Source organism: Columba livia, chromosome 13 (genome assembly GCF_036013475.1).
Source record: "Columba livia isolate bColLiv1 breed racing homer chromosome 13, bColLiv1.pat.W.v2, whole genome shotgun sequence".
Classification (NCBI taxonomy): Eukaryota; Metazoa; Chordata; class Aves; order Columbiformes; family Columbidae; genus Columba; species Columba livia.
This window is the reverse complement of record NC_088614.1, coordinates 16,226,908-16,253,364: the sequence shown is the minus strand read 5'-3', so window position 1 is coordinate 16,253,364 and position 26,457 is coordinate 16,226,908. Positions and strand designations below refer to the sequence as shown.

At 38.3% G+C, this 26,457-nt stretch overlaps 1 protein-coding gene across 4 annotated transcripts in view; it reads left to right on the top strand.

The window, feature by feature from the left end:
* LOC102084381 (transcription initiation factor TFIID subunit 4) overlaps positions 1–26,457 on the top strand; it is a 135,044-nt gene that overhangs the window by 102,340 nt on the left and 6,247 nt on the right. The window contains exon 15 of one of the 4 annotated variants that reach the window (XR_010465822.1): positions 9,475–25,490. The exons of the other annotated variants lie outside the window; for them this stretch is intronic. The gene's annotated coding sequence lies outside the window, so the exon portion shown is untranslated. The remainder of the gene's footprint in view (positions 1–9,474; positions 25,491–26,457) is intronic. 4 annotated transcript variants of the gene reach the window in all.

Below are 26,457 nucleotides of genomic sequence, written 5' to 3'. Positions count from 1 at the left end.
TTAGCAGGGTTTCATCAACCCCTCTTTTCCTTTTTTTTTTCATTTGTTTTATTTTTTTTCTTATTACAATTAAAAAACAAAACCATCTTTACAAAGCAGAAGGTGAGCAAAATCTGTTGTACCCAGAAAATATGCCTGGTCATTGTTTCCAGAGCCAAAATTTATTTTCTCGTCCCTATAAGTAATTCTTTATGAATAATAGAAAATGCAAGTTCAGTGTGTTGTTTCCCATTCCCTCCTTTAACTGAGCTTCACATTACAGCCTTCTCCACCTTTTTCTTTTTATTCTGGACAACATTGTCAGTCTATAAGACATCCTCAGCTGTAGCTACAATGAGATGGGATGAATTTTATGCTGCTTTTATCTTACTAAATAACAGAACAAACCTCTAGTGAAGAACTGCAGGTACTGTTCCTAGCATTGTTTTCAGGTATGCAGGGTTGTCAAAGTAATGGTAATTGCCAGTGATGTTAGGAAAAAAGTCAAGATTTCGAGTATTCTTTTCAGTTCATAATATACCTTAACTAAGAACCAGTATGAAAGGGCTTCCAGAAGAAGAAAATTAAAATAGAAAGTAGATTTTCCTCTGTTTGAACAAATTGTGAATAAAAATTACATCTTTGGAAATATTTGGCACCAGAGTGTCTTATTTCTTGCTTGAGAATCCAGAAGAATTATTTTCTTCAAGAAGTACTTTGAGTCTGAATCTTCAATTAATTACTTCTTAGTGTTGTGAAACGTTCATTCATTTCACGAGCTTACCTGTAATAGGCCGTGTTCTGCAGCTTTTCCTATTAAAGGCAAGAATTACAACAGGTGATCTGATTTCATGCCAGATCATAATTTGCAGGTTTGAGCATTTGTCGGTGTCCACATCACTTAAGCAATAATACATTATTTTTAAAAACTCTTAATGAAGATGTAACTATTGTGTCCAAAGTCAAGGCTTAAAGTAATTGGCAAAGTCAGCTCTGTTTATGTTGACTCTGGTCTCTACGTAGTCAAATCTATATGTTATATATAGGTTCTCATTTTAGTTTGATCGGTTTGCAGCAATTAATGAAATTTAGGAATGCCTAATTAACGTTTTAATGCTTTTTGGTTGACATTCTTGATATGTGCTGGAGACTCCAACCTTCCAAGCGTCTTTAGAAGTCTCTACCTTGATCTAGTTTGTGGCCCGTTAGCTGATGTTATTCACAGTATTTATTTTAGCTATAGTGATTAATAAGTCGGTTTGACCTACTGAGGTTTCTTTTCTACAGTGCCATATATATATAAAAATGTAATCCGTAATTCAACATGTTCAGCCTATGTTGAGCAGTAAATCCTGGTTGGTATGAAGCCAAATGCATTTTTTACACCAGCTCCATTGAGACACAAGGTTTTCTGGACTTCAGACAACTTTTAAAAGGTTATATAGTGCCTTTAAAGCCATTTATCCTGGTGATGATCAAGACCAATTGCATTTTAACATAATTTTCTATATTTCTGCCCTTACTATATAAGTATTATGTCCTACTGTGGTAAAATTGTTAAATTGTCCTAAGTGAGTGGGTGGGAGAAAGCAAAGCAGTGTTCCTTGTGAACATGCTTCTCCAACTGTAGATTCTACAAAATTAGAGTTTTGCTTTTCTTATTTAAATGATGACGTTAACATCAGTCTTCTAATTTTAAAATAATTCTTCAACAAGGCTGCATCATCTCTAACTTACTTCTAAGTTATTTCATTAGACTATGTACTGAGTGTAAAAACCTTAGTAAAAACTATATATATTTATAAGGCTTTCAGAGGTATATTTTTATCTTCAGCATTTTTTTTGTGTATTTGAGTAGCTCTTTTCTGAAAAATTCTGATTTGTAGTGAAATTCTGATACAATTTTCCTCCAGGAAAAGAAAAGAGGCAACTCATTAATAGCTCTCCCTCTCAAGACAAAGCTACCTGACTTACGTCTGGTTAGAATGAGCATCACGTAAAACAGACAAATCAAGCTGTGTCAGATTAATCCTCCTTAAGCGGCTTACACTCCAGTTGCATAGAAAGACACCGTAACACGGAGAAGTTGTTCAGAATTGACACCAAACTAGAGATTGCATATCAAAAAAATGCTTTCCCTACCTATTCTGAAGTCTACCCTTTAGTGTGAATTGTTCTTGTAGATCTGATAATAGAACACTTCTGCCCGGCTGTGCCGTATCGGCTTGACATTTGGAATACAGATACACGAGGAGCATGTCATGTTAACAGAACACTACAACAGTCATACTTTGTCTCAATTGATGGGGGAATTGCAGCATACAGAGTAATTCGTGTTGACAGTAAGAACTTGCAGATCGGCAGCCTAAAATGGTGAAATCATTATAGAAATGTATTTAACTGGTTGAATGGCCGTAGCAGATTGGTTGAGCCAGCCAAATCGAAGAGACTCGGAAGGAGATATCCTCTCTACGGCAATTTTTAAGATTAATTTGTGGTGGCTTATGTATCTTTGAAATACATATATTTTAATCTTTGAATAAATATAGTAATATTAAAGTTAATAGTAATTGATAAAATATCAGATACATATTTTCATCTCTGTTGTTCAGACACGTAAAGGTACTCATTTCATGGTTAGATTTTGAGGAAAAATATTGAAAAGAAGGCAACCATGTAATTGAAAATAAACCCATTTCATTTTTATTTATATTTCATTCTCCTTAGAATAATGTGTTAGCAATTTAATGAACAATATAATTTTACATCTTGTTTTAATTTATTCACCAAATGTTTTCCTATTGCTTGTTATTCTGTTTTTGAATGTCTTATCCATGACAAAAATAAGATTTTTTTTTTTCTGCAGAAACTGGATAAAGATGAGAGTTTGGAGGGAGGTGCCTTAAGTAGTTAAACAATATCATTTATCAAAGAATCTATTTTGTTTTGATAAGTTAATGCAGCGGCATCCCTAGGTGAAGAAGACGACAGCTGATGCTTTGGTAGTGCGTTTTCTTTGCAGGTAGAGCCAGCTCCTTTTGAGGGAGTGTGACAGTCTAAGCTTCCTTCCTGCAGTTTTTTGTTCATACAGGACAATGGTGGCTTCGAATGACAGAGGAAAGAGCCTGTTGGTCTGGCAGTATTTTTAATGCATTAGCATTTTTCTCCAAAGCACGTGATTCCACAGTCAACCCTGTGTATTTATTATTAGTGGCAACTGGCTATGAGAGAGGCCTGGGAGCACCTCCTGTTCTGGACTTTAACCAAACCCTAACCGATCACCTGCATTTAGATATTTTCTTAGGACTTAATTTCAACAAGTTTTAGTCATATCCTCTAGGATCTCCATAATACAATTCTGTAGGTACAGCACATTCTTTAAATCGCCGTTAGCAGCAGAGCACGCAGGCATGTTACAGACTTTAAGCACGAGAGACCTAAGTCTGTAGAGAGAAATATGCTTTGAGTATTATCCATATATTAAAAAAAAGGTATCCCGAACTTTGCATTTAAAAATATTTCTCTGAAGTGTCTCTTTCAGTACAAATGCTGATGCGCGTTGGCATTAAACGATGGTGTAGGAACGCTCTGTAGCCCAGCAGGATGGGAATTCTTCCATCCTCGGTCTGGCTCTGCTTCTGTCTGTGGCTGACTGGAGTTGGCTTTATCTCGCGTGCTCTTATCTTGTTCATTGCTATTCATAACCCAGACTTGTGTGAAGATGGGCCTTTATTCATAAGAAATATTTGCCAAGTTCCTTGTTCCTTTATGTTAAGGAACAATAAATGCTATTTAAACATATATAACTTTGATTTGTTTTCATTCTCAGTTTAATTATGCAGTGCGTATTTAGACGCATATGTCTGATTCTTGTCTTGTTTTAATTTGCCTTTGCACATTAACAAGCATGAGAAGAAAGCGAGCGAATCCCGTACTGCTTTCTAGGTAGAGGGATCTTTTGGGCCATCTGTATGTTTGGTGATAGACCTGCTTTAGAAGAAGGTAATGGCCAGGTGATTCTCAGCTCCTGAATAACTTAAGGAAATCACCTCCAAAGATGTAGACAGTGAAAATCTGGCCAGTCCTCATCTGTGTGAGAAAAGAGGTCTCTGACATTTGACTCCACTCCTCTCTTCCCGACTTATTCCCCAACTCCTGCTCTCTTCAGTGTTCAGCTGGGGGAGAAAGAGGTTGAATGCATAGTGGAGTTAGACCGGGGAAAGTAAGTGGGGAGCACAAGATGCATTTTCAATATCTTCAGCTAACGTGTATAAATTGTATAGACTAAACTCTTCTGAACCTCTTCCTTTGGTTATTCAACCAGTTGCAGTTGAGCTGACCTATGTGATGGGTAAAGGAGAAGTAATTACTAAGAGTTTGCAAAGCAAATGAAAGGTGCATGAATCTGGGATTGATATTCTGATACTCTGCTGTACAGGTACTGTTTAAGGTTACCATTTCTGATTGAAGTCTCTTTCCCCTTTGTATGAAAGCAGCATAATTAATCAGGCTGTAATGAATTCAGGTACTGCCAGTTTGTCACCTCAAGACAGAAGTTACCAGAGCAGGTTGAAATCCAGTTCAAATATAGTTGTGATTAGTATTTAGAATTTAAATAACTGCTTTAACATGTAGTGTAACAGTAGACCCCTTTTGATTAGGTTGGGCAAGGTGCGTTGAGCGGCTTGAAATATAACTCCAAAAATAAGGTGCTCCAAAATTTTGCAGATTTTAAGAAAAGAAAATACTATTTTACAATGCATTTTACAGATTGGAAAGGGAATATGTATCTAGAAAAGGAGTTTGCCAGCTCTAAATGTTATCTGATTTGCATATTTAATTTTGTCTTTATTAACAAAAATCTCAGCTCGTTTCAGTGTGAAAGTTGAGTCAAACATAACCTATTAACTTAAAATCAGAATCACCAAACAAAACAATGTTTTGGCTTGTGGCTTAAGTTGTTACTCTTAGTGATCTCTTACAAGTGTTCTTTGAGCAAAGGTGATGTTTTTGGTGCTGTGCACATTTTAAATTATGGGAGATCTGTATGATTACTGTTGGGGCCGTGTTCAAATGCCAGTGCTTTTGTAAGTCCTATCTGTAGTTCAGTAGGAAAATTCCATGGGTGCTTTTGTTGCAAAAAAAAGAAAACAGGTTCTAGTCATGGCTTTATTTGTTTAGGCAATTTTAAAAATGCTTTTTATTCATATTATTGGGGGAGATGGTATTTTAGCAGTGACTGTTTTCTACGGCTTCAAAAAGACAAACACAGTGCAAGCGCCTACACTAGTTGCCACCCCTGTGACTTTTTACGGAGGTCACCACGGTGAAGTTCTGTCAGTGGAATGGTTGGTGCAAGTGCGCTCACTTTAGACAAAATCAACTGGATTATTCTAAATAATGTAAATAGGTGGCATGGGTTAGACGGGCTGATGTTGCCTGGAGTGAATTAGGGAGCACTCATACGAGCTTCTCTGCTGGCAGATCTTCAGGATAATAACTTCAGCAGGGGGCAGTGAGGAGCAGCTGGGGGGCATAAAGCCTTTGATCAGCACAGCTGGATCCACAGCTAACATCTGTCTATAGTCTTAGACTCGACACTTTTGTTAATAGCGAGCTGTATTTGCATTTGTTAGATTATTTTGGTAACAGTACTTTCCTGTCTCTAGTGTTCCATTTCTTTCCATAATCCCCCCTCACAGCAAAATCAGTATTGGCAATTCAGGAGAAATAGAACAATTATCTTCATGTAACCCTTTAACAATTAGTAACTTTCCCATACTTTGCTAGCAATGGTTATTTGTGTAAGTCTCAGTAAAGAGCAGCTGTGAAATTAAAATACAGGAAGTACAGAAAGAAGCTGTTTAGTTGCGCTGTGATTGCCATCAAAGAGCCTGTGTACGTACTCATTTCTGTTTCAGAACTGGTGAGGAGTCCATGTGCCCACATACTCGGGATATTTCAGGTTTCTGCAGCCATGGAGCTCCTCTGTGCCTGTGAGGAAGGGGATGGCTGACGGGGGCACAGGAGGTTTGAATTTACAGGCCAATGCACGCTTGACCATAACTGAGTTGATTATAAACATCCTTATAATAATGACAATTTAAAGAACACAAGGAGGAGAAGGTTAGATCGAAAAAGCAGCATTGTGAAGTAGCTGCCTTGGTGTCTGTTAAGCTGCCCAGCTTACGCTTATTCATGTCTTATATGTTCTCTGGATGCTTCAGAGAAACAAATCTTGTAAACATTTGCTTATTTTTGGCATGGAATAATAAAGCAGACAAGTGTCACATGAATGATTGTGACACTTGTACAAATGTCTGTGAGCTCAAACAGGACAGGCAAATTATGTTTTGACCCATTAACTATAGCTATCTTAGGTAGGAAAAAAAAGTGCCAGTTTAGATAAATACTTGAATTCAAGCAAGCACTTCAGACTTAAAAATTCAGCAGAATCATACCTTCTAAGATGAATATTTTGTCTGCGTATTAAAAGCATGGTAAGATGTAGATCATTCCATCCTCAGCTTAGTGAAAGATTACAGCTTTGAGTGGATGACAGGGGGAGGAAAATCAAGCTGAGTGTTTTGCTTCCTTTTCATACAGATGCAGACCTTCATTTTGCCATTTCTACTGTTCATCCATTTAACTGCAATAGTGTGGAAAAGAGGAAGGTGAAGGCTTTGAATATGTCATTCTTTAGCATTATCAACTTCTTGGATTTCCTTTCCAATTCTCATCGTGTTGTGTTAAGATTCTGGGATGGCAGTAAGGAGGTTTTATTATAACGTAGTAAATGTGGCTGTCTCTCCATAAATGACTAAGTGGAGTAGCCTGTGTGGGGCTCAGATGTGATGCTGCAAATAATGTATTTTGTTATTGTTTTGAAAAAAATATAATTTGAAATAGATTTTATTTTTTAAGAAACTGGACTGTGTCATTTCTGCCGTATCTCAAAATAATTCTTTGCCCGTTCATCACTTTTACCTGTTCAGTGTAGATGTTTATGTAGTTACATGACTGTGTTGGAGTCTGATGCCACGTGGATTTTTCCAGTCTCCTTGTGCTAGAAGGATCGTTCGGTACCTGCGTGTTACAGTAACTCAAGATCCCCATATTTTGCATTTTGTTTCCTGCCATCTTCCTTACATGTTCCATACCTTAGCTTTCCTTACCGGTTCTGTTCTTTCTTCAAATAAGGGAAAAAACAATTAAATCAAGGCAATTTTTTTCCTTAATGCTGGAGTTCATTTCCCACAATTGAGACCTCACTTGCGAAACATTTTTTGGAAAATCGTATTATGTTAATGTATTCTCTGTTACTTCGGTTTTATTTTATAGTGGATGATATGACAATACAGCTCAGTAATTTAGGACAAAGAATAAAAGTTTTAAGTATTCATGTACTCTTAATTTAAGCATTCTAATGGGTCCTCCAATTGTAACTTTTTATTAATGAGAATATTTTGGAACCAGATTAGCAGTCTGTAGCAAGTCATAAACAGGCTGAGTGTACATTTGTGTAGACTGTTTTAATATGAACAAGGAAATGAGGTTGGATCTGCTTAGCTAGGAGATAAAAAGCCCATCCAAGTTAAAAGGCATAATAGGAGTAAAAGAGTGAGGCACAGTTTTAGAATGAAATGAGAATGAAGAGGTGGCAGATTAGGTTTGCCTTAAGTCTATGATAGTTAAAATAACCCCGTTTAAAATTTTGAAACTGTAATTTACATGTTCCTTTATTATTATTCAGATTAATACTAAAAGGGCAGAAGTCATGCAAGGAACATACACATTAAATTTCTTCCCTTTCATTACTCTGCAGATTTGTTTCAAAATATTTTGCTAGTACCTTGAATTTTGTTGTTATTTTTTGTTTTTACGAGAAGGAACTTTTCTTTCTGACTGTCTGTTAATGCTACTGAGAAATAAAGATGCTTTTACAAAATGCTTTCAAGCACAAAAGGAGATGGTTTTCAAGAGATTATTTTACATATTTACATATTTTACCTTAAGCATTTTGTAGTCACTGCCTACTGGTGAATGTATCAGATTTTTACACACACTTTCAAAATGAACCAGTTTTGCTTCTAAGCCATTGCAAAGGGAGGAAATGAATTCTAACTTTTTTCACTTCATTTTCACATCCTCACATTTCCTTATTTCACATGGTTTAAAACAAAATGCCTCCAGCATTATTTTTCCTTTCTCAAGAGCAAAGTGAATGTGACTTTTCTAAGGGGGTCACAGGATGCCTCAGAGGCCTGTGGGTGTTACTGGACTGCTGCCTGCTTTCAGCTTAACTGAAGGGCTTGTCATAGTTTTCATCTCCTAAGAAATTAGCCCTAGGTGCTGGCCAGAAGCAGGAGAAGGCAGCATTATGAGTCCCACGCTGGTTATTTCCCACTGACATCAAATCCTGAGGTTTTTAAATTAATCCCACACAAAGACAACCCTTCATTTTGGTGCCAGTTTGAAATTAGACTGCAGTAATGACCTTTTAAAGATGTCTAGTTGTTAAGATAACCCCCTGTTGAAACTTGAAGGTAGCCGTTGCACCCCGTGTTGACGAGACGTCGCTGATGCTTTAGCAGATTTTGTAAAGGTGACTGGAAGTCGCGGCCGGTGACTTGACCTGCGCTGCCAACAGGAATGAAAGCGATAGCCAAGCTCCCCGCACCTCCTATCTCCCGAAATCTTGGTTCCAGAAGCAAACAAAGGGTCTTTATGAAGTTCCAGCAGGCAGATTAGTTACAAACTAGTAATAGAAGACTTGCACAAAGGGGGACTGACTTGGCCATCAGAAAAAGTTAATACGCGGCTCAGAGTGTAAATTAAAAGCATACCTTTCAATGCTTTAGCAACTGGAAAAGCTTGGAAAATGGAGCATTAACGGCAACTGTTAATATAAAAAAGTAAAAGAAAATGATTTAATATATGCTACCCTCAAGTGTTACATCTGAAGTGAAAGCTGGCCCAACAGAAAATGGGAAACACAGAATAGATCTGCGTAGTGTATAGGAAATTTTTGTCTATTGGGATAAATAGAAATTTGTATTGGTCCTAAATTAAAATTACTCACCTAATTGTTCCTGCCTATTCACCTTAGGGTTTTGCATCATAAAACTGCATGAATTTACTGTGTGCAAAATGGTCTTTCATTGCTAGTAATAAATAGGTATGAAGCTGGCGATGGTATCTCTTTGTAGTCAAAATAGGTGTATGTAAACAAAGACAAGACACTGTATAGCTATGAAAAATTGTTTTGGTAACCATTACTCTTAGCAGTTGTTTTTCTGCATTTAAATGATGAACAGATTATAATCTTGTTATGCTTCTGTTAAAATGATATCTGTAGCATTTTTTACTATGCTCAATTTTTCAGGGTTTTCAAATTTTGCAATGCTTAAAGCCAGTTACTGTAGTATAGAATATAACTTTACTGAGGTAAATTTGATTATGATTTTAACTATATGTAATATATGAAAATTTCAGATGTTTAACCAGCACCGGTGGCATGTTTTCCTTCAACAATTGCGGTAGGTCTTGTAGAATGAGCACTTTTCAGCTGTTTGGATACTGCACCTTTGACTATTTACAGTTGGTTTAGTTCTGTTCATCAAAAATAGAAAATATGCATTGAACATTTCATTATTTGATGGTGTACTACACCATCTGCTGCCATGATGCACACAACTCTTCCTTGTTTTGAGAAAGGTACTGTGAAATCTCGGTTTGAACCTGTAGGTTTTGAAAACATACAATGTACAGACATGTGAGCATTCCTGTTTTAACCCTTAGCATTATTAGAGATTTCAAGAGCTTCTTCACAGCATCTCACAAATTAAAGGCTTATCCAAGTACAGCCATAAGAAAAATACCGTTTATATCCTGCATGGTATTAAAATAGTGGGATTACTTGCTTTATCAGTTTAAGGAGGTGGTAGAAAATTGAATCTCTCATTTTGTGATCGTTTCTCTTCTTTAATACATTTCACCTAGTTTAGAAGTATGGATCAGAAACTCACAAGGAAAACTGATGCCCTTTCCTGCAGCTAAATTAACAGGAATCACGTGGAAAACAATCTGAGCCTTGTATGAAAAGGGGAGCCATTAAAATTAGCCCTGAGCTATGGACTGCACCCAATATCACTAGAACTGCACTCACTGCAGATGTGGAGGCTGGCTCTCAGGCAAACTGAGCTGTGTTGTATAGCTACAATTAAAATCAACTCCTCTGCCAAAAAATAAAAGGGAGGAGGGTAGAAGGAGAACATCAAAGACAGATTGAAATGTGTAGTTAGTAATAAGAGTGGTCTCCTCTTGAACCAAGCCCTGCAGCGATTCATGGCCCCCTTGTTAATGAGAAATTTTGACCTCTGGTTTGTAAGTTAAACTTGTAATCCCAGCTAATGAAGTAAATCAATCCCAACTTCAGTCTGTTGTTCCCATTTTTCTTCGCACAGTGTGTCTGGGAGTTAGTATCCAGGTCTACAAATACAATTTGGGGAAAAGAAATTATTCTGCTGCTGTGTAAGTTCTGTTTTGCAGATTCACTTAAGCATATCTAAAGCAGACAGATGATTTTAACTTGTCTATGTGCTTGTAAAATGTCCTAATAGTTTGGCTGTTTTAGAGACATTTAAATAATAGGCCTATGTTACCATTTTAAAAGGAAAGCTGAATTTGTAACTATCCCAAAATATTCATCTCATAAACAGATTCATGCTTTAGATATGCAGCTCTGTTTGAAATTATTTGAGGAGCCTTCTTTTCATTCTTGCTGTGTATTTAAGGGGACACCGATGATAGTTTTGAATCAGAAATAACGACTTCCATTGCAAAATCGATTCTGAGAGAAAACGGATTCACTAGCGATAAAATGAATGCAAAGCTAAGATACTAATTTTCATAATGGGTGGATCATCCTCTGAAATACTTACTTCTATGTCTTGTAAACCACTGGGTGACAAAAAACCCAGCCCGAAATCCAGCCCAAGAGCCCTGGTAGAGCCTCTGCATTGATTCCATGTCACACCATGTTATTAAAGAATCTTTAAGAGATCAGCAAATGGTAGAAAAGGAAGTGGAGTCTTTGTGGCAAAAATAAGATTACACATTTATAACGTGATTCCTTAAAAGAAAACATTACCAGCTAGACTTAAAAAAAAAACCCACACGTTTGTAGCTGCTTCACATTGCGACTGCATTAGTAATTGGTATTGCTGCGGACCCTTCTAAATGTTACAGACCCTTTTCTGTGCTGATCCGTTTCTCTCCAAAGAGAGGTTTTTACGTTATTTTGTGGCTATTCAGTGCTACAGACACTGTATTACAGGGACAGAAGCTTCCTAACAAGATGTGTTTCTTTCAAATGAAGGGGTACACAAGCTTCCCTCTAACTGTGGGCGGCTTGCTGCGTCTCCACAGGCACCTCCGCTCTCCCCGGCAGCTGCGGCGCCGTGCGGCGCAGGCTTTGGGCTCTCAAGTTTTTGGCTCTTCATTTTTTGTAGCCATATTCCTGCAACTTGGTCAACAGACCTTACAGCACGCTACCGTGTTTTGTAGATGTCACGCATTTAGATTTCTGTCATGAAGAGGGAACAAATGACCAAGTGCTGCTGTGTTTGATGCAATTTTATTATAGAAAATAAGTTTTTTTACTTATTAGTGAAGTAGGATTCTCCGGGAATGACATGGTTCAGCAGTTTTTCCTGCCATGGCCTTGGGGTGCTGTATTTTGGTTACGTTGGGGTCTGTTCTTTCCGGAAGCAGAAGCCGTATTATGTTTATGCCTTTAAAAAGAAGGTGACTCCTGACTGGATTTGATTCCTTGTGGCCAGAAAGCTGACACGGGGACTTCCTGAGGGCAGGATTATCAGGAGGCTGTTGGTGTGCCTGAAGGGATGCATTCCCCCGGGGTGGGGACACAAAGGCTCCTGCAGAGCCCCACTGAATGACCTGTCATCAGCAGGTGACACCTGGTCCGTGTCTGCTGCCCTTAACTGATGGAGACTGGGGAGCACCGAGAATGGTGAGATTGAACCCAACTCCAGAAAAGGCCTCTTTGTAACCGACCCAAGGCTGTTTTGCAGCTGAGACAGACAGGGATGGCCCCTGAGTAAGCTTCTTTTGGCTTTTCTCAGCAAAGCAAAATCTGATGGGTCCGGAAAAAGAGGTTGATGAACAGCAGGTTTTGCAGAGGACCTGCAAGTTGAGGAGGGCGAGATGCAAGAGGCCGTCTCCCAAGGAAAGGGAGGAAGAGCTGTTCTTTAGAGGAACAAAGTGTTAATGCAACCCAAATATAGAGGTTATATCCCCTCATAAGTTTTAGCCTGTAATGTATATTTTTCCAAAGGATCAAATTTATTACTCAGAGTTCCTCTGTATCTAGAGGGACTCAATTTGGTTTATAAGTAACACATTAAGTATTATGTATGATCTTCAAAGTACATGTGAAGGGCTATGTTAAACTGTATACTATTTTTGTTGATGTACAATCATTAACTATACCTGTAGTATTATTGGAGATGCTCACGACCCTCATAATGATTTGAAGCTGGGTGCTTTATGCTGCTGCAAATCATTAGCACATTATAAGCAAGAGTTTATAAGAACCTACTTTTTGTCTCACCAAATTTGAAAGAAGCTTTGTTAATTTTGACAACAATTGGAGAAACACAGCAGTGAATCTGTTCTCAAGTGATATACCTTAGTATATGGAGGATCCTGTTGCGAAGAACTTCGAAAATAATCATGGTTTATTAGCTGCACAGTCTTTTCCTCTTTGTTTCTATTCATTTAATTTGAAGTGAAACAACTCAGCATGCAAAACTAAAATTAGCTGCAAAAAAGGTGTAAGTGAATAAACAGGCAAATCCATTAGAGTCGATGGGTTATTGGATCCCTTGCCATTCTTCAGATGGCGGCCTATTAAAAGTGGTAATGTCTGCCTGCGGCACGGCCCTGGGGCACGCAAGAAGGCCAAGACAGGCATATTTCACATGCATCAGACACAAGAATTAAATAGACCAATGTTCCCTAAAAGACTGAAGTACATCTCTTTCTGACGTTCATCTCGGGCAAAAATTCATTGATCTCAGTATGTCCCTTGGCAATTATAAAATATTAAATCCAAGTCACACTTTTCTAGTTGGCTTAATTTTTTCTCTATTCACAGCTTTCTATTTGATCAATTTTAACAAGTTAGGAATAACATCTAATAATAAAATAAAAACTGCAGAGTGAAAAAGTTTGTTCATTTGACATTCTTATCTTTTTGTGTTTAGTCTTTAGACTTGCCTGTCATCTTATTGTATTTTAAATAAATTTGTGCGCTAAATAGATGAAAAGAATATATATTTATACACACAAACCCCCCCTCCACTGTCTCCTTTGAATTAGCAGTTTCTTTTCAAAGCTGGATACTGGTATGTGCCCATAGTATTACAATGAAATCTGTGTTTTAAAGCTAAATCTGCGTAGTTAATCAGCATTGTTTATTCCTGCTGTAATTACTTCTGCTTCATATTTCTCTTATAATGCCAGGCTGGAAAATGTAATATTGTATGTAATGTATGTAATGTACTTCTGAATTACTACTTACACAAGCATTTTTTTTCCTGTTTTAACCAGAATTTGGGTTTATTCATATAAATACCAGTCAAGTAGCAAAATGAAAAATAACCTGTCAGAACCTGGATCTTTTTAAACCGAAATTTGGAGATTGTAGCATACAGTACAGAAGAACTATTGGCTTTGCTAGTGGTCTTTGCTGATGAGAGACTAATTGTGAGGCAGTGTTGCTCCACACAGGCGCTCTACCTGTTGTGTTCGCCTGTTCCCTTCCTGCTCTGCATTCTCATCCGCCTGGCACACTTACAACCTTCCATTCCTTAAATAAGCTCATTCGGTGGCCAACAGCTATAAGCAATCTTGGCAGAGAAGACGTCAAGAAGAATGCTTAAAGTCTTCTTGGTTGGCTTTCAAAAAATGACAATTGTGATTATTTACTATCAGCAAAATTACCCCATAGAAAGGTGGGGGAGGCCGACCAATAGGTCTTAAATTTTCAGAAAAGTGAAATTTAAGGTTTTGCTTTACATTTTGGAAGTGAGACCCTGCTGCCGTGTCACTACAGCTTTATAAACTACTTGGTTTTTATTTTTTTTTTAAGTAACAAAAGCTATTTTAAGTATTAATTAGGCAGGAAAAAAAAAGAGTATGGCTGCTGGTGTAGCTCCATTAGCACCAATGGAGAGAAATGGGCTTGCCCTCAATGCCTGGTTTTGAACATAGACAGGTTAGATATATATTTCTGCGCTTTCTCAATTGAATTTTTAGCCTGGTAAACGTTTACATTAACATTCAACCTAGCATGTGTAAGGTTAGGTTCCTTATATGTGTTTATGGTCCCCAGCACAGGTTTGGTGATTCGCAGCCCGGGGCAGTGACCAGTTCGCTCTGATGGCTGCACTGAGGTCCCTGCTGCTAAAACGAGGGTGTTAGTACCTCATATCATCCATCCTTCTCTTTTTTGGGGGTGCTGGGGTATTTTTTTGTTACATTGCTAATCGTGCCTTTCCCTTGCTGTCTCTTTGTACAGCGTATGTTGTAAGAGAGCTCATTTTCAGATGGAGCGCAAAGGTGCATGTAGTTACTAATTGACCAGCATCCGTCTGTCCTGCCTGTGACTAACAAAGAGGTGTGAGTACAATGCAGTATTCAGGGAACACAGGAAACTGCTGGTGACCCAGAATCCCACCAGCTGTAGAGATTTTTTTTCCCCCTTTTTCATAGAAATTGTGATCCAGGCATTTAAAAGTCACTTCAAGACCAACATTACTCAGAAGCATATTGAGTCCTGAAAAAATGCACGTCATCTTCCCTTTCTAAAATTAATTCTTTATTCTTCTGGAAGAACCACAATTTTAAAAAGGTCTGCAATAGAACGTAGACTAAAATGCAAATGCTGGTCTGTATCTCTCTCCCTATATATATATATATAATGTTTTCTAATTCCATACCTGGTTTACTATCAGCCGTTCGATATAGAACTATAAGCTGTCTCAAACATGGCTGAGACTAATCCTAATGAGATTAGAAGAGTTGTGTTCTGTGTTGGGTGACTGCGAATTGACGGGATAAATTGGATCTTTCCCAGTTTCAGCATATGACTTGGTAATATATTCTCTGTAATGGTGCTTGTGTTGAACAGCCCACACACCTTAATGACCAGCCCAAATTTGATTTCAGTTTCTTACCTGATGGACTGACACAAAATATGTTCTTTATTAAAACCCTGATTCTAATTGAAGTTTTGTCTAATTCAACATTAATATATTGGATTCAAATGATACTTCTGTTCAAAATAGTTTCCTTTATTGATTCCTTGCTGCCACCAACCATATACTCCTAGTCTTGTGCTATTTATCTCATCTGCCCTGAACATAACTCTTGCCTGTTTGTCTTCGAATTTATAAATTGCAGAACTGGGTTTGCTCTTGAAATCCACTTAAAATTCTGTAATTCAACAAAATGAGACAAAACTATGATTTTCACTTCTATTTTCCATGAGTTCACATTATATGAAAGCTGTGCTTCCCCAGCTAGTATTTTATTCTGCAGAAACAAATATAGCTGTTCTTAATTAAAAAAAAAAAAATCCATTAAACATAAATTAATGATAGTTTAATCAGTTTGCTGGCTGTTTACATGTTTTTTTCCTAGTCAGTTCTGCATCCTGATATTCTTGATATTCTTACACATTATGTTACGATGCTATGATCCAAAAGTGAAATGAACAGCTGTAAAAAGCGACAACGTTCTATTTTAAGGATGTACAATATTGTTTATTAAAATCATGCTGTTTAAAGAACATTTCACTGAACTTCATTTTTCTTGAACTGCATACTAATTTTAAAGGTCAGTATGGTTAGTTACCATAGTAGTGACCTAAAAATAACCTTTCTAGTATACCTGTATATTTCTGATCTGTAGTGTTAGCATTCAGAAATGTTCTTTCCCTTAGAGTTTCAGCAGCTAAATAAGTTGCAACCCCTTCAGCTATACTCATAAAAATTTGCTTCCAGACAACATGGTCTGTTTATTGTGTAATAATCGAAATGGCACTAAATTGCAATGATTGCCGAACACTTAGGAATTGCATTAACCACTTAACTGCTAAACTATTTTCCATTTTCTTCCTCACTGTGAAGTATTATATTGATTTTCCTCTTAGTTAGAGCTGCTTATTCAACCTCTGAGATGAACAGAATATTTTAGTAGCCTTGTACATTGTCATATTTTGAGTCAATCAGCAGTGACCTTGGCTAAGAATTTTCTAGAGGTTTTTAAAAAGCTATTATCAAGCAAAATAGCTCACAGTCCATAGCCTTGGATCTTTACAGAAAATAAGGGGAAACACAAAACATCTCGGAGTGAGTTTAAAAAATTAGGAGAAGAATTACATTTTTCTCTTTCTATATGAGATGGGTTATTCCGTATTACCTTTAATACGCTGTTGCTAAGATAAATTAGTTAACAGTTATAAGGTCATGTGCAGGGACTTAATTGTAGCCTGCTATGTGGTGTTGGGAGTGTAACTCAAAATCTAAATACAGGGATAGGTGAAGAATTTTAGTAGTGCCCTTGTTTTCTATGGGGCTGTTGATGACTCCTTGTTTTCCAACTGTTCCTTATTGACCGAGGTAAAACAGACGAACATTTGAGCAATATCCAACTTCCAAGCTCCATGGTGATTGCTAGCTCCACTACTCCTCTTACCAAATATTTTCCTTTAAAATTTATTTCCTTTTCCTCTCCAAATCCCAGTCCTGTTTGTTTGTGAGAAAACTTGTCTTAAAAAGCAGAGGGGCTTTTCAATTTGTGTTTTTGTGTGTTTTGTTTTTTTTTTTTTTTAAGCAAAACCTTTCCTGAAATCCTGCTGCAAAAAAAAATTAAGGGGTGGGGGGGGAAGTCTGATACAGGTAAGGAAGAGTTAACTAGAAATGGAGCGGGGATGCTGGGGGGCAGCAGTGCTGCAGAACATAGCAGTGTTCGTGCGAAGGCAAGTCATTTCCCGAAACACTGCAGACACATGGCCCCGGGCAGTCTAAAACCTTTGGAGACCAAAATGGCTCGCAGGAGTTAGAAGTAATAAGGTGTTTTTCCCTTCTTTCTCCTTCACTGAAATTCTGTAAGGTTGCTATGCATTACCAAGGAACAATGCCACTATTTTTGTGTTTTATATGGGTATTAAGATCCATTACAATTTGACATTTTTAAGATTGGTTATCCTGTAGTTTGGTGTTAAATTGAAGTTGTTTGTTTTGAATTTAATTCTTTCATTTTTCAAAGGGAAAAAAGGCAGCACTGCTGTGCTGATAGCTTACTGAAGTATGCCAGGATTTGACGTTTGAATTGAATGTTTGCTATCCCAAAATACAGGCAAAATTGTCTGCAAAAGAAGTCTTGATTTTTCTATTTTTTAACCATTTTTTTAAGTTCCAAAGATGCTTTCTGGCTAGCTTTTCGCCATCAGATTGTAGAAGATATTACACATACAGCATATTTAATGCACACTGTTTCTGGGATTATTTTTAACACTGTGTTACGCGTCCAAGACGTATTGTGCTTAATGCAACCTGCTTATGATTATTATAACCCTTATATGTTTGCAGCAGCTAAATAAACTCCACATCAAATAAATTACTGCAGCAATGTTATTAGGCCAGCAGCAATGTTAAGGACATCTGTTAACTCTTTTTCAAATGCCCTGTCCTTACTCGTTTATTCTAAACATTTCTGTTGTTAATTACTACTTAAGTACATCCAGTAGTCATTCCCACAGAGCTGTGAAGACCAGCTGAGGAGGACCAGGCAGGTTTAGGTCCCAGTCTCAGCCTTGCTCTGATTGCCACTGTGAGGGGGGGGCCTGTAGCTTATTGTTCTAGGGTAAACACAGGAAAATCAGGGTAGTTGACACATATTTCCATTTTTGCAGTTACAGCTCTAGTCAATGAGACCTCATCTCAATCAGCATGGCGTAGTCTGAGCAACTTGCCCTGCTTAGGCTCTCAAAGTCTAACTTCTTGTTATTAGAGCTGGTGAAACAAAAAAATGGCAATGAAACTTTCTGTGTCAAAATATGTTTTTGTCAAGGATAAAATGTTTAGCAAAAATACATCTGTTTCAAAAACATATTTGTCAAGAAGGTTTCTCAGCTCCGAGATGACATTTCTAGTGAGAAAGTGAGTCTATTGCTGAGTGGTTGCAGCCCAGATCTGGGAGATGAAAGATGAGCAGCGCCTTAGCCACTGGGTTGACGAGTCTCTCTGCCAATCGCGTTTGTTATAATGCAGAATGAAAACATTGTTGAGAATTGAAATGTTTTCCGGCTTAGTCTTTATTATGTGGTAAAACGTTACACATCAGAACCCGGTTCACGGTTCTTCTAAAAATAATCTCTTTCCATTTGAAATTCATGTGAGACCGTAACATGTTTTCCGATCTGGCACCAAGAGTGGCCCAGGTCTCATCTTTATTTGTAATTTGGTGAATTGCAGGTATTTGATCATGAAAACAAACAGGATGCTGTTTTTCAAAGCTTGGATGGAACTTAAGAGCAAACCTGCTAAATTAAAACAAGCAATAATAAAAGGACCCGCAGAAATTCTTTATAGACAGTGTCTAAAAGGTTTCTGTTTCTGTTGGGAGGTTTGCCAGAGCAGTGTGGAGCCATGTAGCTTTTCATCAGCGTTGTAGGAAAAATAGATGCAAAGTAAGGAATAGTCGATAAGTGTGTTTTGGTTTTGTCATCTGAGCAATGTCTGATTTTGAAATTACAGTCTTGCCTCTCAATATGATTGAGGCAAACCTGTAGTATATACTTGCAGTATTGCCAGCTCCAGAATTTTCTCTTGCTCATTACTACTGTAATTCAGTTAATCACAAAGCGCATGGGGCTCATTGCAGTGTGTGAGGCTGTGGAGGATCACAGCTCGGATACAAACCTCTCGTTAAATGATTCACCCGCAAACAGCCGGAGCGACCAAAGACAGGACTAACTGCCTGCAAGTGCACAAATTTCAGGTTGCAGGATGGCATCTCCTCCTTTGCTCTCCTCCTTGGCCAGACCAAGGCGCCCCAGTGAGCCCTTGACCTCCAGTGGCAAAGCCGGTAGGGAGATTCCCACACCTGCTCCCCAGAGTCTGTCAGATAAGATCATGGATTGGCCAACTTTTGTTTATGGGCCAATGAATTATGCAGCTGGGGTAATTAGATGTTTTGTTTTGTGATTCAGGATTATGCTCCTAGGGTGCCAACCTAGGAAAGTCTTCGAAACTGCATAATAAAAGTTATTTTTATGCAGAAGTGGAAATATTTGAATGCAAAAGAGAGTTGAGTGGGGATAGCTAGTGTCCCCCCCGTATTTGGAGAGGAAATGTGCAGCATAACCTCTAGTTGTTATCCATTAAAGCTTTGATTTCTCTTGCATTGTATGGCGAAGGAATAGGCTATTGTAGCATAAACTCCAAAGGAAAATTAGTATTTCTGTCTTCCCCCAAGCAGACCTGTAAGACACACATGTTTTTGTGTAGATGGAAAACATATATGGAATTATATGTGTGTATTCAGAGACTCTGTTTATTTGTATAGTTACTGTATGCTATTTGTGTAATAGAATCCTGATTGCAACTAAAATTCAATATTCTTTAGCTAAACCATCGTTTCCATGATATCCTTCTCTGCATATTTTGAAAGACATTTGAGGTAGCAGACTAGTATGTAGTTTTGACTTCTCTAACCTACATGCCTTATGTTTGTGCCTCAAGATAACATTGAATAACATATTTAAACTACTCATGTGTGAAAAAGCAAAATTATATCTCATGAACTGATTTCTTCACACATTCAAAAATTGAATTCCCCTTTTGTTCAGAAACTCAACAGAAATCAGAAGGAAAACAATGTTTGCAGAAATTATACAGTATTTCCAAATGGAGACACTATGGATGCCTTTAATGAGAAGGGATTATATTAATTTTAAAAGTTAAATCATTTGACAAAGGTATTTTATAAATGTAGTTTTCATTCTGTAGGCATTACAGTCTGGTTCAGTTGATAATGAGTCAGAAGTTTACTGAGCTGTTATGATTTAATATTTTGAGTTGAATCTTGATATTGTAAAATAGTAATTGTTGATAACCATATTTGATTCTTTCTTCAATTTCATCACCCACGAGAACCAGTACCGTCAAATGCTAATGCTCTATTTACATACAATAAAAACTAGCGGTGCTTATGTTCTTGTGGCTATCATTAATATTTGTTAAACGTATATTTGCTTTCTATATGTCTGTGAGTATGTAGTAGTTTTGTGTGGGTATGTATAAATTATACCAAAGCCATGGTCTTTCAAGGATTTTAATTACTATGTAGCTGTTCTTTGAGTTTTTCTAGACAAGGCAGACATGAAATGATGAGCTGTTCTGCAGTCCCTAGCATTAAAGCTGTTAAAGCTCAGACTTTGGAACTCCAACATCTATTTGAAAACAGAACTTGATAACACAGGATGCAAGTCTAAAATAACCAAACCAAAACAAAATCACAAACCAAACTCTGGGGAGAACTTATGTTTATTACCATATAATTAACATTTTCTTTTTCAGTATGATGCGACTGTTTAGCTTTTATGGGTATGCAGAGTAGCGAGATGGTAAGGCGTTACAGTAACTTTGCTGTTGGTGCAAAACCAAATTAGACTTGGTCTGCTTCCTAGTGCGAGTTGGTTAGACAGAGACCGAGTTGGGCACTGTGCGGAACATTGCTCAAAACCTGGCGATTGCTCTTGGAAACTGTTGAGTTGCTGGAGTTCCACTGAAGGTGATGTGCTTTTTGATGTAAGAAACCAAACACTTTATAAATCAGTTTGTAAAGAGCAATATTTTTCAGAATAAATAATGTTCTGGTTACTGATTTGTGTCATTAACTGGCCTGTAGTTTTGAAGGAATATTTGTGTAAGACCAAATTAAGTCACTTGGGGAGCAGCGAAGGCTTGTGAAGAGCAGCGTGTAATCCGGCCATGCATTTTGCTGCAATTTAATTTTGAAAGGGTAAGTAGAAGCCAAGGTATAAGAACTTGGGCAGTTAGTGGGAAAAGCTGATATGGGATTATCAAGGTTAGAGTTCAGATAGAACAGATGGTAAAATAGTTATAACCTACTGCACCATATGTTACTGCCACACGCATTCAGGTAGCACATGACATGTCCTGTGTGGAAAGATCAGTGGTCCTAACGCAGGTTTTTGGAAAGACCAAAAAAGCCCTTGAAAAACTGATTTAATAATTTCAGGCCAGGTTAATGAGAAAGCTGTAACTGGTTCAACTCGCTAGTCCAGAAAGGGACACAAAATATTAGACACAGCACGCAGCTTTATCTGTTCTAATTCTGAGGAAGCTGAAATGAAGCTTGTATTTCAGATCTATTCCAGGCTCATTATACTTGAATTTCTGGGGAAAGTATTTAAAGAATAAACAGTTTCACAGGACTTGAATTCAGAGCATTGAAAACAGGTTATGATGTGATTTATGATTTTTGTAACTTTTAATCAGGGGCCAGGTTTTCATAGGAGCACGCTGTTAAGGTGCCAATGAAGTGATAAAATTCTCATTGGAAACAACTGGAGCTTCACTGGGTTAGAGGACTTTAGAAAATCTGACTCGTGATCCATAATCTCTGCTGTTATTGCTGAAATACTTCTTAAAGAATCTGATCTGATACCATGAAAATCGGAAGGTATAAGACAAGAAAGAGAAAAAAGGGTTAATAAGTCAGAAGTGCTCAGAGAAGAAGTGGAATGGTAGCAAAGAAGAAAAATGAAGGCAGAGAGTTGTGATTTGGAGTGGTGCTAAAGAGCCTCTGGGCCTGAGATTCATCTCGCATTTTATAATGCTCATGTTGTGTTGTATCATAATGCGCTTGCTCCTACTCGAGCTGCTTCTCCTCTCTTATTGCCAATGGTAAAAATAGGCCAGTAGCATCATTTCGTACTACCGGGTGCATCCTGAATTCCGCGTTGTTATTCACTTGCCTCTCTAATTAATGTAGTAATCCTGTGCAGTGTGTGCATGTGTACGTTGGCGTGTGTCTGCTCGGTTGCCCTCTTCCGTCATCTGTTCGAGTTCTCACGTTGCTGATGATGGGTTTGCCAGCTCCCTTCCAAGACGCTGAATATATTGCACTCGGCGGCCTTTTGTTTAACTTTGCCAAAAAATAACTCCCATCGTGAGCCTGTGTTTTTTGGCTGGTACTTTGGGGAAGGTTTTTCTTCTGTAGTTGCAAACCTCTTTTTTATATGTTTATTTTATTTTGGGAGTAAATAGATCTGAGAGCCTTGTCAGTTTATACACTGATCAGTGTCAACTTTCAGGGCCTGTCAGTAATAGCTAAGCAATATGTATCAGATGATTAATGCTATTAGGCAATTTTTTTGTCTTAGACTTATTACCTGTTATATTATAGTATCTGTTTTAATTAGAGATTGTAATGAACCCTTTGATTTTGGCTATCTGTTTTTTAATTTATTTAAAATAATAACTATATATTGGGGTTTTTTTTTCTAATAAATGGGAGGTTGTAATAGTTACTTGTTAATTCTTCTTTTCTTGAGGTAGTCTGAGTGGTATCCGAATGTATCAGGATAGAAAGATGACAGGCTAGAGAGAACTAAAAATGGAGCTTTAACATCTGAAAAAAATGTTTATGGAGGAAGATAAGGATTTGGGAATTCATGTAGTAAGAGGAGATTACAGGGTTTTTAATGTTAGAGCAAAGTTGCAATTGTCAGTATACTATAGTTGAACTGATCTGCGTTTACTCAAGGCTTGACTGTCTTATTTTGTCTGATGACGGAGAGAAAGGAAAAACCTGGAGGTTAGAGGACAGTATGAAGCAGAGGGGCTTTGTTTGTTTGGGTTTTGTTTGGCTTTTGTTGTTGTTTTGTTTTGTTTTATGTTTTTCTTGAAAAAATAATAATAATAAGGTGCTAGAAGCGTGTGTGCTGAAGCATCTGAAGCTCCTCGGCAGATGAGGTTGCAGTGTGGAGGACAGGGAGCGATGGCGAGTGCTGGGGACTGGCAGGTCACGGAGCGTTTCGGCTCCGAGTCCCGGAGCACTGACCCCGGTGTGGACGAGGAGAGAGGCCAGGGCTTGGGAAGGGACCCGAGAGACACGGGAGGGAAGCAGCACGTGGTGACGCTGACGTGCGAGGGGATGTGGAGGGGAAGGTATTGAATGAGGGCTCCGAGAAGCTTGCTGGTGTCTGTAGGGGAGAAAACCCACCTTGTGTCCTTTTTGGAGCCGTTCTTCTGGGAGTTATTTGTGCCAAGCCGATTCAAGTTTTCAAATGTTTTATGAACAAACCACTGCCTTAAAAAGAGTAAAGAGTGAGACTTAGTTGTGAGAAACAGAAATGTTAAGAAATCAAGAAATGAGTGGCCAAATGATTCAGCAGCTTCTCCCCGCTGAACCGTCATCTCTCCCTAACGTCTGAAATGCACCAGGCCTTAATTATATTCCATGATATATGCAGTAATAGAGTGTTAGCTATCTTCCATATTCTATTTACAGGTATAACGTCTTATTTCCTGTGCACAGGACTGTGTTCTGACAATGTGTTTATCTTGCAAGCTGAAGGTATTAATAATTAGTGCTTAATTCTATTGCCACTCAGTTCTGAGATAACCGCATCACATCACCTGCTTTGTTTTCTTTTATGTAATGGGTTGGGTGTATGATTTTGGGCCATGCGCTACCCTCAATCCACAGAGGAGCCTCTGTTAATTATAGGGAAAGGTTTATACCCCTGTTTGTAGATTAGACGAGCAACTTCTACATGGGAATAAAATGTGCCAAGAGCTGGTAGGTCTGTGGCTATTTTTGCCCTTTGTTTGGCAAGTGGTGCATAAAGTCACTTGATTGGCACGTGCACAATTGGTGGGAGCGCACAAGATGGCCCACAGTTGCTAACATAATGATTTTAAAGTCTGGCTGTTATACATCATAATTAGGCTTAAGAACTGAGAGTCAGTTGAGATGAATGAGAGCAATTCTTGCTCTCAGGAGTTGAGAAAGTGATTTTGGTTTAGATTCTGCATTTGTAAGATATTTTTTTTTCCACACAAGCATCTCTGTCTTCTGCTCTTCCCCCTCCCATGGGAGGGCTGGCAGTATACAAAACATCTATATGATATCTGTGTCTCACCGTAAATAGGCGAGCTGTAGTTAGCACGTGAAGTGTCGTGATGCGCCTCTTAGCGCTGACTTTTTCTTCATCAAAACCAGCTGTGAATGGGGCTGCTCCCCACAGAGACCGTGTCCCCTACACTCGTTCTGCTCAGCGTGTCTTCAGTAAGAGAGAGACCAAAAAAGCAACCTTACTGGCTAGCAATCATGTCTGTTTTAGTTAGGTATTTAAGTAACTAAATTTTACAGTTACATGTGTCTAGAGATTGAGTGTCAAGAATATTTTAATTATTCTAAGTTTCTGATTAAATCGAAGTGCCAATCATACAGGTTAGGAAAGAAAACGCCACCCACTATGTAAAGCTGAGATAGTTTTGAGCTACTATCAAGGATTACCGCAAGGAGAAATTCAGGTGGGAATCACGTATGATTCAAGGAAGATGTGAATCCTGCAAGTTAGGCTGCAGGGCTTCTCCCAAGGCTGGTTTGACGTTTCTTGACTCTTCCGAGAGAATACAGGGATGTACAGCATGACTGGGCTGGAGCGAGGTGGGCAAGTCCTTTAAAAAACAAAACCACCACCAAAAAACCCCATGCTATTATTGAAAGATGAGAAGGGAAAAGCACCACAATGCTTGAAAAATAACAATAAAAAAAATGTGGCAGGATTAGTATTTCAAAGGGAGCGGCACTTTATTAAACATTTGGAAAGCATGGGAGGAGAAACATTCCAAACAAAATGAAAATATATGTGTACGATGGAAACAGGATAAATAGAATATTCCACTTGTAATTACCACTGCAAGAACACAGCCCAAATTTAGAGTTCTTAATCTTAATTTTTCATTGCTTTTAAGTCCAAGTAAGGTGAGCGGATTGTGGTAGGTATGAGATGTTTGTGGATAAAGACGTTGGCAAGGTCTGTAGCTGCAGTGAGGAGCAGGTCCATGAACAAAGTAAATGGAAAGACCTGGAGCCTGCACCACCGGGCAAATCCTGACTGTGACTGGACATCAGAGGATACAAGGCATCTGTTCTTATCGCGTACCAAGTGAGGGGCACAGAGAGGCCTTGGAAAGGTTAGAAGTCTTTGCGGAATGCAGAGCTGGATCTCTGTGCAGGGAAATCTTGAGGTTTTCTGTGTTATTTAGAGATCTGCGTGGATAAATTGATTAAGAAGTTAAAATCAGCTGCAGTCGGGTTTCTTCCTGAGAATGACCTGTTGAGGACCAGGCGGCTGAACAACCGTATCCCTTGAGCAGGTAAACGTCGTAGCCCGTACCTGCCCCACACCTCGTCTGCGTTACTTGTTTCCATTGGGGCAGATTTCTCTTCATCCCAAACTGTTTCTCACTGAAATGCCGCATAACCTGCATTTTGCCCCTGCTCTCGTTCCGTTTGCGGGGCGAACGCTCTCTTGGAGGAAGGAATAGGTGGTCAGGTTGGTATCGTGCTGAGGTCCCTCCACTGATGGTTTGATGCTGTTTTACAAAGCAGGTTTTCAACTATAATAGTACTTGCATATGTGAGTTATCTTAGCAAAATAAAGGCAAAGAGCAGGTACATATAAAGCATTCTTCTTGTAATGGCAGCCCATTTCTTTGGGTTGAAATAACATCAAGTAATTATGAACTAAAGTGATCGCATCTAAAGAAAAAAATGTTCACTGTATCCATGTCTTCGTATGATTTACCTTCCTCTTATTATTTCTTAATATAAAAATTACTGCATGCTGTCTTTGAAATGTTGCAATTGTGTTGGTATTTGAAGTACTTGTAAATACTTGTGCAAATCAGCTTTTCTGATGTTTGTCTGCAGGGCGAGGTGTGTGTTTATGTGCCCAGGGGAAACGAGATGCATTTGCATCCAAGAGGGTGTAGCAAGCAACGTGGGCCAAAATGGAGTCTGTAGGAACAGTTGCACTCAAATAGTGCAGGATAGAAATATTTGCAAACGAAAATAACTATCTTCTGAAGAAATAAGGGTGTCTAATCCTCCCTGTAAATGTTGGTGATCTGAAGGCCTAAATGATAGCTTTTGGTGACGAATCTTTCTGAAGACACTCATAAAGCCACCATGTTGTGCCTATGAAGATGCACAGTCTTTTTGTGGATATAATTATATTGCATACAGTATTGTTAATCTTTGAGGTGCTGACAAACAGCTATTACTTACTTTTCTGTACTTCAGGGGAATACTGATTTAAGGATGTTTCAGCTCTCATTTAAC